Source organism: Sinocyclocheilus rhinocerous, unplaced genomic scaffold (assembly GCF_001515625.1).
Source record: "Sinocyclocheilus rhinocerous isolate Xijiao unplaced genomic scaffold, SAMN03320098_v1.1 scaffold7810, whole genome shotgun sequence".
Classification (NCBI taxonomy): domain Eukaryota; kingdom Metazoa; phylum Chordata; class Actinopteri; order Cypriniformes; family Cyprinidae; genus Sinocyclocheilus; species Sinocyclocheilus rhinocerous.
Window position 1 is genome coordinate 12,000 of NW_015655528.1, and position 10,672 is coordinate 22,671.

Sequence of the window (10,672 nt, forward strand, 5' to 3'; positions counted from 1 at the left end):
CATTTATAAGTGATTAGTTAATGATGAACTAATCATTTACAAAACATAACTATGCGTTCATAAATGATTAATAAGTGATATGTTAATATTTTTTTGTTTTGTAGATTAAGTTATAAATAATTTACAAGTGATTAGATAATGATGAACTAATCATTTAGAAAACATGACTATATGTTCACAAATTATTATTAAGTAGTATTGCTAATGATTTACAAATCTGTCGTAAGTTATCTTTAAAAAATAGCATATCATGTTATAATTAAACAGATCCTTAGTAGATGGTTAAGTTACTAGTTCATATATTATTAATCACTTATAAATCATTGAAATGTCAACATTGTATTATTATCTCACAGCATCAAAATACTCCATGTGTTTCAGAGAAGACATCTGTCTAACCCCCACCAGTCAGCCTTTACTTTGCAGTACACACGATAAAGTATTCAAAACCTGTTGTGTAAACGCATTAATAAATCATTTACAACACTTTCTGCATCCCCTAATCTAAAGTGTAAACTACTCATCAGTTGTAAATGTTTTACTCATCATTCGTAGATCTTTCACCCCAGTGTGTACACACACAACCTGTAACTGGCAGGTTTGTAAAACATTTACAAAGACATCATTCAGTTTTTGTCTTTCTCCAGGTTTTTCATTCAGATACTGAAACTCGTCCTTCAGTATCAGTTTGAACATTTCTGATACTACAAAAACACAAACACAGCACAACTACTTATGCTTTTCTATTACATTTACATGAGCAGAGCTGAACAAACTCATTTAATTATTAATCATTTAATTATTTTTCATTTTTATATTTTATAACTATTTCATTAGTATTACTATTTTCTTATTATTTAATAATAGTAATAAAAAAATGATGGTTGATAGAAGACTGTTAATACAGTTTTTGGTGCTAGACAACTCTTTCTAATCTTATTTGAATACCAGACAAAACACATTGTTTTCTGACCGGACCTGGCGTCCAGGGCAGGATCTGATTCATCTGACGTGGAGACTTGATCTGATCTAACATACAGAAGTGTTCTTCTAGTTCAGTTGTGAGTGTTTTATGTTCCCTTGTTTCTAAAAAGTCCTTAATACAAACTGAAAAAGCAGATGACTACAACCATGAGTGTCCAAATATGACAAGAAATAGGGATGCAATAGTTCCTCTAACAAAACCTCTAATGATATAAATCACATGTATATTATTAGTTAACTGAAGACTGACTCTGTATGCTGATCTTTGGGTTGATCATGGATAACTTGAGCTGCTCCAATTAAAAAAGACAAACTCCACATTATGAGGATAAATGGCACTCTTAATATCTTATTTTAAGGTTTAATCCAGGAGTAGACTTTAAACTACTGTTACTAAGACCCTGAGATCATATTGTGCTCATATTGATGAACAATAACAATACCTTGATGCTGGAAACACCAGGATTCTTCAGTACATTCAAATTCTGAACTCTGCAAGAGAAGAATAGATTTTTTTTCACTTAAAGAATATAAAAAGCTTACATTTGAATATTTTTCCTCAACTTAAGCATTTTCTCATTTTACAGCAGATTCTGGATTTATTTTATTAACCAATTAACTACTCATCAACTACCACGTTTTGAAAAATCATATTTTGTTATAATTGCTTTTCAGTTTTTAAATGTTTTACATATACATTGAGGTCACACCTCAATTTTGGTATTTTCTAAGGGCACTAGCAAAAAGAAACGGAAACATCACCCAACTTTCATTATCCCACGTTTATTTATTAAGATCAAGATTTATTAAGATACACTAAGATCACATCAATATTTCTTTGCTGAGCTGCGTATGATCTATCTGTCACACATTGACTCTGAAAGGAGTGAAATTATTTCCTTATAAAATAAATTCTTTGTAAAGCCAAACACTCAGAAACAATGGGCTTCGATCAAGATAGGAAGATCTGGAAGAAAGACCATCTGCTCTTCAGTCCCTTCACCCATCCTTCCTCCCTGGGCACATGGTCCAGGTCACTAAAAGTTGACAGAGAAATGCCAAGAACTCAAGTAAGATTTCTTTGTTTTTGTTCTGGTAGTATTTAAGGGAATGTTGCAAATCAGTCTTTGGGATTCTGTAGTCAGAAAAACCCCCATGCAGTGTGTGAGAGTCTCTGGAGCTCTGCACCAGAACTCTCACTGCTGTGTGTCTCTCTGCTGTCAGGTACTTCTGTAATTACAAAAATGTAATTGTGTTAAACACATTGTGCCTGTGACGACCCTGAGTGTTCTCCTTACCTGTTGGTGGCAGACTGTGGGAGTTTTGAGTCACTCCCGCTCTTTTATGTTGTGGCTTGTAACAAGCTGGCCCTAACATAAAATTGGGGGCTCGTCCCGAATCGCTACATGTATATGATGTTTTTAGTGTTCACCGGTGTAAATGATCAGACTTCAGGTATTTAGAGTGTTCTCAGCTGGGTTATAATCCTTCCATCGGGACACTATTTGTTATTTTTGTTTGTTGTTTTGCCTTTCTTATTTTTGAAGGTTATTCTGGGCGGAGGTTTTAAAATCTCTGTCGGGGGTACGCTTCGGGCTTTTGGTTTAAATGTACCAATTGTCCCAGAGTTTAGCGTTTAAATGCCGCCTCGAGCCTGGTACACCTTTGAAGATTAGGTAGGTTTAGTTAGTTTGGTAGTTAGGAGCTGAAGTCTCATTTTCATTTAAGGTGACACTATTTGCTGTTTTCTGTGCCCATGTTGTTTGTTATGCCTGCCAAGAGTATGATGATGTATGGAATGACTTGTGGTAAGTTTTCATTTATCTTGTAATTGGGTGGGGTTTGCAACTGGACCGTGTTATGTTGTGACGATCCCTGGTGAAGTGGCTTATGGGATTTGTAGTTTCAACATTGTAGTTTATAGTGGCGTTCTCACATTTTTTGTTCTGTTAGCTCAACTCGTATTGTACCAAAAATGTCTTCGGTAGTCGAAGATTTCTTCGAGTTTCCTTCAGAAATTTTACTGGAGAGATGCACAAAGGAAGAATTGTTGCAGAGCGTTTTAGAGTGGAGGTAACGAGTAACGACAAGAAGCTTAAAGAAACTCTGATGAACACTGTGAGAAGTGCACTTTATGAGCGGGGTGTTTTAGAGGTAAGAGCTGAAGTTATTAACCCTGAAGAGTCTTTAACGTCTCCTCTTTTTGATACTGACAGAAATGTAAAGTTTAGAGAAATGTCTTTTCAAGAAAAGCAGCTACATATTGATGTGGAAAAGCTTCGTGCTGAACGTGACGCTTGTGCTTAGAAAGAGTTGGAGAGAGATGTTGAGGTAAAGAAATTACAACAACAGTTTGACATGCGAAAAATTGGAGTTGCAGTTTGAAAAAGAAAGGGAAGAAAGGCAGTTTCAGTTGAGGAAACTTGAGTTAGAAATGACTGCGAAAACTGTTGCAACTCCACTGTCTGTATCATCTAATGAATCAGTCTCTGCGGCACCTGGTTTTGATGTTTTTAAAAACATTAGAATGGTACCGCCGTTTTCTGAGAGTGAGGTAGAGAAATATTTTTCTCATTTTGAACGTGTCGATGAAATGGCCCAGAGAATTTTGGACATTATTGCTGCAATGTGTGTTAACAGGGAGAGCACAGGAAGTTTATTCAGCGCTGACTGTTGAGCAAAGCGGTGACTATGAAATTGTTAAATCCGCACTATTGCAAGCATATGACTTGGCACCTGAGGCATATCGTCAGCGATTTTAGAAGTTTTCTAATTTGAGAAGTGCACTTATCTTGAATTTGCCAGAGAAAAAGAAAACGTGTTTGATTGTTGGTGTACCTCGATGAAAGTAACCACTAGGGAACAGCTTAGAGAACTGATTCTTTTGGAAGAGTTTAAACATTGCGTACCGAATGCTGTCGCTATGTATTTAAATGAGCATAAGGTGAGTAAGTTGTCAGATGCTGCTCTCATGGCCGATGAATTTGTTCTTACTCCTAGGGGTTCGACTAGCCATTTAAATGATTTGCATAGACCTAAGATGAGTGTCTTTTGGAAAGAGCAAAGCGACTATAGTACGTCAGAATGTTGTTTTTAGTTCTTCCACTGATCATGCTGTTGCTAATACACGTATAAAAGGAGAGATTGTTTGCTTTTATTGTAAAAAGGCAGGACATACAATTTCTGATTGTGCTGTTCTTAAGAAAAAGGAGAGAGCTGCTAAAACTGTCAGATTAATTTCTACATCATGTGAGAATCATAGTCCTGCCCAATCTGTAAAAAAACAGCCTAAGCAGAGGGATATCTCTGAGGTGGAGATTGAGGATGTTAAGAGTCATGATGATTATGCACCATTTCTTACAGAGGGGACTGTCTTTGCCTGGTTCTGAGAAGACCGTTCCTGTTTGTATCCTTCGAGATACAGGGGCTGCGCAGTCCTTTTTATTGGAAGGACTTCTGTCTTTGTCTGATAGAACTGCTACTGGAACTCACGTACTAGTTAGAGGGTTTGAGATGGGGTTTATGGAAGTTCCTTTACACCGCATACATCTCACCTCAAAACTGGTGTCAGGTAATGTTGTCGTTGGAGTTCGTGCTGTGCTTCCTGTTCCTGGTGTCACTTTTATACTTGGCAATGATATAGCAGGGGGAAATGTGTGGGAAAAGTCAGATGGTGGAGTTCCACCTATAGTGGTTCCTGATGTAGGTAAAATAGACCACTCCCCTGACTGTCCTAACTCTATTCCCTGCATGTGCGATAACCCGAGCCAAGGCCAAGAGAATGATATCAGACGAAAGGGAAAGTATTCTTGGTGATGCTTTTATTTCTTCTGTGAATTCTTCCCAGCCAGAATGTAATACTGTGTGCACTAGTATTGAGGATGAGATTCCTGTGTTTGAGTTAATATCTGTCATTGACAACGTGGAAAAATCTGATTCCCAGCCTGAAAGTCAATTTTATTGTGATGACCATGTTAATGCTTGTTCTTTATCTCCACTGTATAATGTAACTCGAGATGAACTAATCCGAGAACAGCGGTCGGATTGCACCCTCCAAGATCTGTTTTCTTTGGTGAAAGAAGGAAGAGGTGAACAGAATTCACTTCCTGTCTACTTTCTTCGGGACGGATTGTTCTGTAGGCAACAACCTATGTGTTCTGATGTTTTAATAGACCCTAGGATTCAAATTGTGGTTCCGGTTACTTTTCGTCAAGCAGTTCTGCAGTTATCTCATGAAGGTGTCGCTGGTCATATGGGTGTACGAAAGACCTATGACAGAATTGAGAAAATTCTATTGGCCTAGAATCAAGCGAGATGTAATTAATTATATACGGTCTTGTCATACGTGTCAAATGACCGGGAAGCCAAACCAGAAAATTCAGTTGGCTCCGTTACAGCCTATTGCTGCTGTTACAACTCCTTTTGAACATTTGATTATCGATTGTGTTGGTCCTTTACCGCGATCTAAAGCTGGACATGCTTATTTACTGACTGTAATGTCAGTCCACACGCTATCCTGCAGCCTATCCCTTGAGATCGATTACTACTAAATCGATTTTAAAGGCTCTAACCAGCTTCATGTCTATTTTTGGGATTCCGAAAAATATTCAGTCTGATCAGGGCTCGAACTTCATGTCTCGACATTTCTCTAAAGTCATGCGACAACTTAACGTAACGCATAACATCTCAAGTGCTTATCATCCTCAGAGTCAGGGGGCGCTAGAAAGATTCCATCAGACCCTGAAGTCACTTTTGAGCTCTTATTGTGTTGAACTTGACTGTGACTGGGAAGAGGGACTTCCTTGGATGTTATTAGCTATCCGTGAAGTCGTACGAGAGTATAGGTTTCAGCCCTAATGAATTAGTGTTCGGACACACTGTCAGGGGCCCTATTGCTGTTCTTGCCGATCAATGGAAGACCTCTGACCCACCAGAGAATGTTTTAGACTATGTAAGTAGCTTTCGTTATAGACTCTATGAAGCTAGAGCTATTGCCCAAAGAAAACTAGGTAAGTCTCGGGTGAAGATGCAGAGATTGTTTGACCGCAAGGTTAAGTTCTGAGAATTTCAAGTAGGTGACCAAGTGTTGGCTTTATTACCGGTTTTGACTAGTCCTTTCCAGGCTAGGTTTATTGGACCTTATACGATCACAAAATGTTTTTCAAATAACAACTACTTATTAAACACGCCTGATCGCCGAAAGAAATTACAAGTTTGTCATGTTAATTTATTAAAAACTTATGTGACCCCTGTGACTTCTCTCTGTTGATATTGTCAACCACTGCGACCGCTGGTCAGAACACTTCAGAAGTATCTGAAGAGATGGTGGGAAATTCGGGTTCAGTAGCTACGGAAGAAGATAATGGTCCTTCTCGAGGAGTCGTGGAGGGAAGACTTAATGATTCTGAAATTTTTGCTAATTTGACTCCCCATTTGTCTGAATCCGAGAAGTCCGATATAATGAAATTGGTAAGTTCGTTCCCCTCTTTTTTTTTTTTTTTTTTTTTTTTTTTTTTTCCTCTCCCACTTCTCTTTTTCACATAGTTTTAAATTTGTCATTCAAGAGTTGTAATTTTGTAATTTTGTAATTTATTGTGTCAACCACTGCGACTGTTGGTCAGAACATTTCAGAAGTATCTGAAGAGATGGTGGGAAATTCGGGTTCAGTAGCTACGGAAGAAGATAATGGTCCTTCTCGAGGAGTCGTGGAGGGAAGACTTAATGATTCTGAAATTTTTGCTAATTTGACTCCCCATTTGTCTGAATCCGAGAAGACCGATATAATGAAATTGGTAAGTTCGTTCCCCTCTCTTTTTTCTGATGTCCCTACCCGAACTCATGTCATTGAGCATGACAATGATGTTGGCACAGCTCAACCTGTAAAACAACATGCGTATCGAGTAAGTCCTATAAAAAGGGAATTACTTCAAAAGGAGGTGGATTATTTACTCACTCATAACTTGGCAGAACCCACTTTTAGTTCTTGGAGTTCACCATGTATTTTAGTGAGTAAACCTGATCATGCATATCGTTTTTGTACTGACTACAGGAAGCTTAACTCTGACAAAACCTGATTGTTACCCCTTACCTAGAATTGATGATCGTGTTGGCTCCGCAGAGTTCGTCAGTAAATTCGACCTTCTGAAAGGCTATTGGCAAGTGCCTGTGACATCTCGTGCGAAGGAATTATCTGCTTTTGTTACACCTGACAGGTTCCTGCAATACACCGTTATGCCTTTTGGGGTCCGAAATGCTCCCGCCACATTTCAGCGGTTGGTAAATCGAGTACTGACTGGGTTGTCAGGGTGCGAGGCTTACTTGGATGTTGTTGTTTTTTAGTTCTTCTTGGTCCGAACATCTTGACCAAATTAGAGAGCTTTTTGTACGTCTTGCTAAAGCCAATTTAACCATTAACCTTGCCAAGTGCGAGTTTGGGAAAGCCACTGTGACCTATTTGGGTAAGGTGGTTGGTCGCGGTTGTGTAAAACCAATTGATGCTAAAGTTGATGTTATTGGTAAATTCCCTACACCTGCTACCCGTCGTGAACTCCGTAGATTCCTAGGAATGGTAGGATACTATCGAGGGTTTTGTCAGAATTTTGCGAGTGTAGTTACTCCTTTGACTGATTTGTTGAGTCCAAAGAAACCATTTAAGTGGTCAGAACAATGCCAGTGTGCTTTTAATAATACTAAAGCCCTTTTAGCCAACGCACCTGTGCTTGTTGCACCAGATTTTAAGAGGTCTCATCTCCTTGCAGTTGATGCCAGTGCTTATGGTGCCGGTGCTGTTCTTTTGCAGGAAGATGTTGATGGAATTGAACACCCGGTTAGCTATTTTTCTAGAAAATGTAACCGCCATCAGCAGGTTTATTCCACTATTGAAAAAGAGGCATTAGCCCTGGTGTTGGCTGTTCAACATTTTGAGGTCTACTTGAGCTCAATTTGTGGTCCTATCATAGTGTATACTTATCACAATCCTTTGACCTTCTTGGACCGGATGCGTGGTAAAAACCAAAGAATCATGAGGTGGAGTCTTATCCTACAATCTTTCCATCTACAGATTAAACGCATACGCGGCAAGGATAATTTGATTGCCGATGCTCTCTCACGTGTGTAAAAGGTTTTTTTTCCGGCTGTGCCCTTCTTCTTTGTCTCTCTTCGATATCCTAGGGCCCAGGAGATCCAGGAGTGAAATGGAATGGGATTGCAGAGATGAGTATCAATGGCCTTAATTTTTTTTTTTATAATTGTGATTTATGCATTAATCTTGTTTTATTTATTATTTTTTTTTTGTCGGTTCTTTAGGGAACCTCTTTTTGGTGTGGGACGTGTGACGACCCTGAGTGTTCTCCTTACCTGTTGGTGGCAGACTGTGGGAGTTTTGAGTCACTCCCCCAAGTTAATTAATCAATTAATGATAATTAGGGGTGTAGACTATATAGGGACTTCAGATTGTTCATTGAGGTTAGCACTCCTGGAGGGATAGTTCTCCCAGGAGCAGCTCTTGACCAGAATGTGACATCGCTCTGATTTATATGGTCTGTTATTACGGTTTTTTTGTATCATGTAGCTTTAGGATTTTGTTACTGTTATTTCTTTTGTTTCTCTATTTTTCCCTAGACTTTTTTCTTTTTGGGCTTATTGTTATATTTGTTAAAGAAAATAAATCAATTTGTATTGATTGAACGGTGGTGTGTGATCCCTCTTATGTTGTGGCTTGTAACGAGCTGGCCGTAACAGTGCCCATAGAGCACCCTGTATAATTGTTTGTGCTACTACATGTGCACATAGACTAGTTGAGTTTATTCTTTAAAAACACTTGATTACTTTGCTGTAAGTGTTCTTTGAAATACTTAGGTAAAAGGTTGTTGATGCTATGCATTTTAGACAGTGTGCCTTGTTAAATTAGGATAACTGTTACAGGTGTGACTATGTAAAATTCGTTTGTCTCCTGCATGGAACACTTGGCTATTTTCCATATAGCTACAGTAAACCATGTTGCGACGCGGATACAATGTTTCACAATTGTATTATCCTTTCTAAATTGGCTTCTAATTGTTTCATTATGTAATTGGCATGATACAATTTTACTTGACTAATAATAAATTGTTATATTTGATTTATTCTGAACTCTCCTGAAATCATTATGACTAGGAGCTAGACAAAATATAAACTAAATGATGATAAATTCAGAAGCGCAAGTAAAAGACCGAATACGCATTAAACCTTCGACCAGGCCGCTGGATTCCGCTTTTTGGGCTGGCGGGTGGGTTCTTACAGTTGGTGACCGTGTAAGATCAAAAATTATCAAAGACTTCTGCTTTTCTGTCCCAAACCTTTCTTCAGTAACAAAAGGGCCATTTGGCATTCCTGAAGGCACAGAAGTGCTGATATCGATCAAGGCCTGTAGGCCAACATGTGTATACATCGGGGGTCTGCTAATTGTCACACCTTTTGCCCAGTGGGTGAAGTTGTAATCTGCTGATTGGTCAGTTTGAATGTCTCACATTTGGTTTTTAGTCACATGGTCAAGAAAGGGATAAAAGAGGACTGTAACTGTTGCTCTGTCTCTTTCCTTTGCTACCTCTTTTGCTTTGCTCTTTCCTTTGCTGCCTCTCTCTTCTTGGAGCTCTGCTCTCTCTCTCAGGTAATATTTTACATACATGCTGGGTACAATTAATTGTTTATGTTTTACCATCCTTCATCTATTTTGTAACCAATTCAAGTGTAACCATAACAAAACGTTATTAAACCATTTCAATTATTAATTATCTGCTAACTAGTCTTGATTCAAGGTTAATATTAAAGTGCTACCTATTGCAATACAATAGTCACTCAATAGCAACGCTCTCCCACATATTTAGCTATTCTAACTGTGCTTATTTCCGTCGTTGGTATAAGTGGCAGTGGGTGGTAATAGACTAGAAATGTACAGTTTTATACCATGGTGCTGATAACGTTTCTTTAGTCATTTGGCAATCCTACAGCCTGAACCACCGTAGGGAAACCATCCTTACAACTCTATTTCACAATTTACCTGTATATTTCAATCACATCATAAAAGCTTCATAAAACTTGATGAACATGAATAGCAAAATAAGGAAGCATGCCTAGTTTGGTGAAACAGGGCCTTCTTCAGCATATTTACACATATAACTAAAATATAACAGGACTCTCCCACCTTCTGCCTTCACTGGTGTGTGTTTGTGGTCTCAATGCGGGATCACTGGTCTCTTCATCTGCTCCTGTAGAAGATTCTTCTGTTTCAAATGACCATAAGAAGATAAAAACACAGTTGTTTAGAAATAATGTGATCATGGGAAATTAAATATAAAGTTTAAATAGTATGATTTGCATTTTAATTTAATGCATGTGAATGTTTGTTTTGAACTTTCTATTTAGGACTGGTTTCATTATTGGACAATTCTACGGTAAGAAATAGTTCAACATTGTTATTTAAAGGTGTTCTTAGGATATGCATTAAAAGGATTTTTATAAATGCATACCCTATATTTTCAAAAGTACGACAATTGCATGCGTTTCATACCCCTTTTGCATCTCTTCATTCTCACATATGCCAGAGTCACTGAGTGAAGTGTTGCTTTGAGAATACAGTGCTCTGGTGTTAGTGATCCAGTCATTTATATATGGCCTGTTTTGGTCATCAGGTAATCTGTTCCAAGAGCCT

At 38.2% G+C, this 10,672-nt stretch overlaps 1 long non-coding RNA gene across 1 annotated transcript; it reads right to left on the bottom strand.

The window, feature by feature from the left end:
- Positions 1-1,221: 1,221 nt before the first annotated feature.
- Positions 1,222-10,672, bottom strand: LOC107718368 (uncharacterized). The gene is made up of 4 exons (XR_001637404.1): positions 10,557-10,672; positions 10,166-10,244; positions 1,428-1,476; positions 1,222-1,274 (listed from the first exon to the last, which is right to left on the bottom strand). It is a non-coding gene; the product is annotated as an uncharacterized LOC107718368 (long non-coding RNA).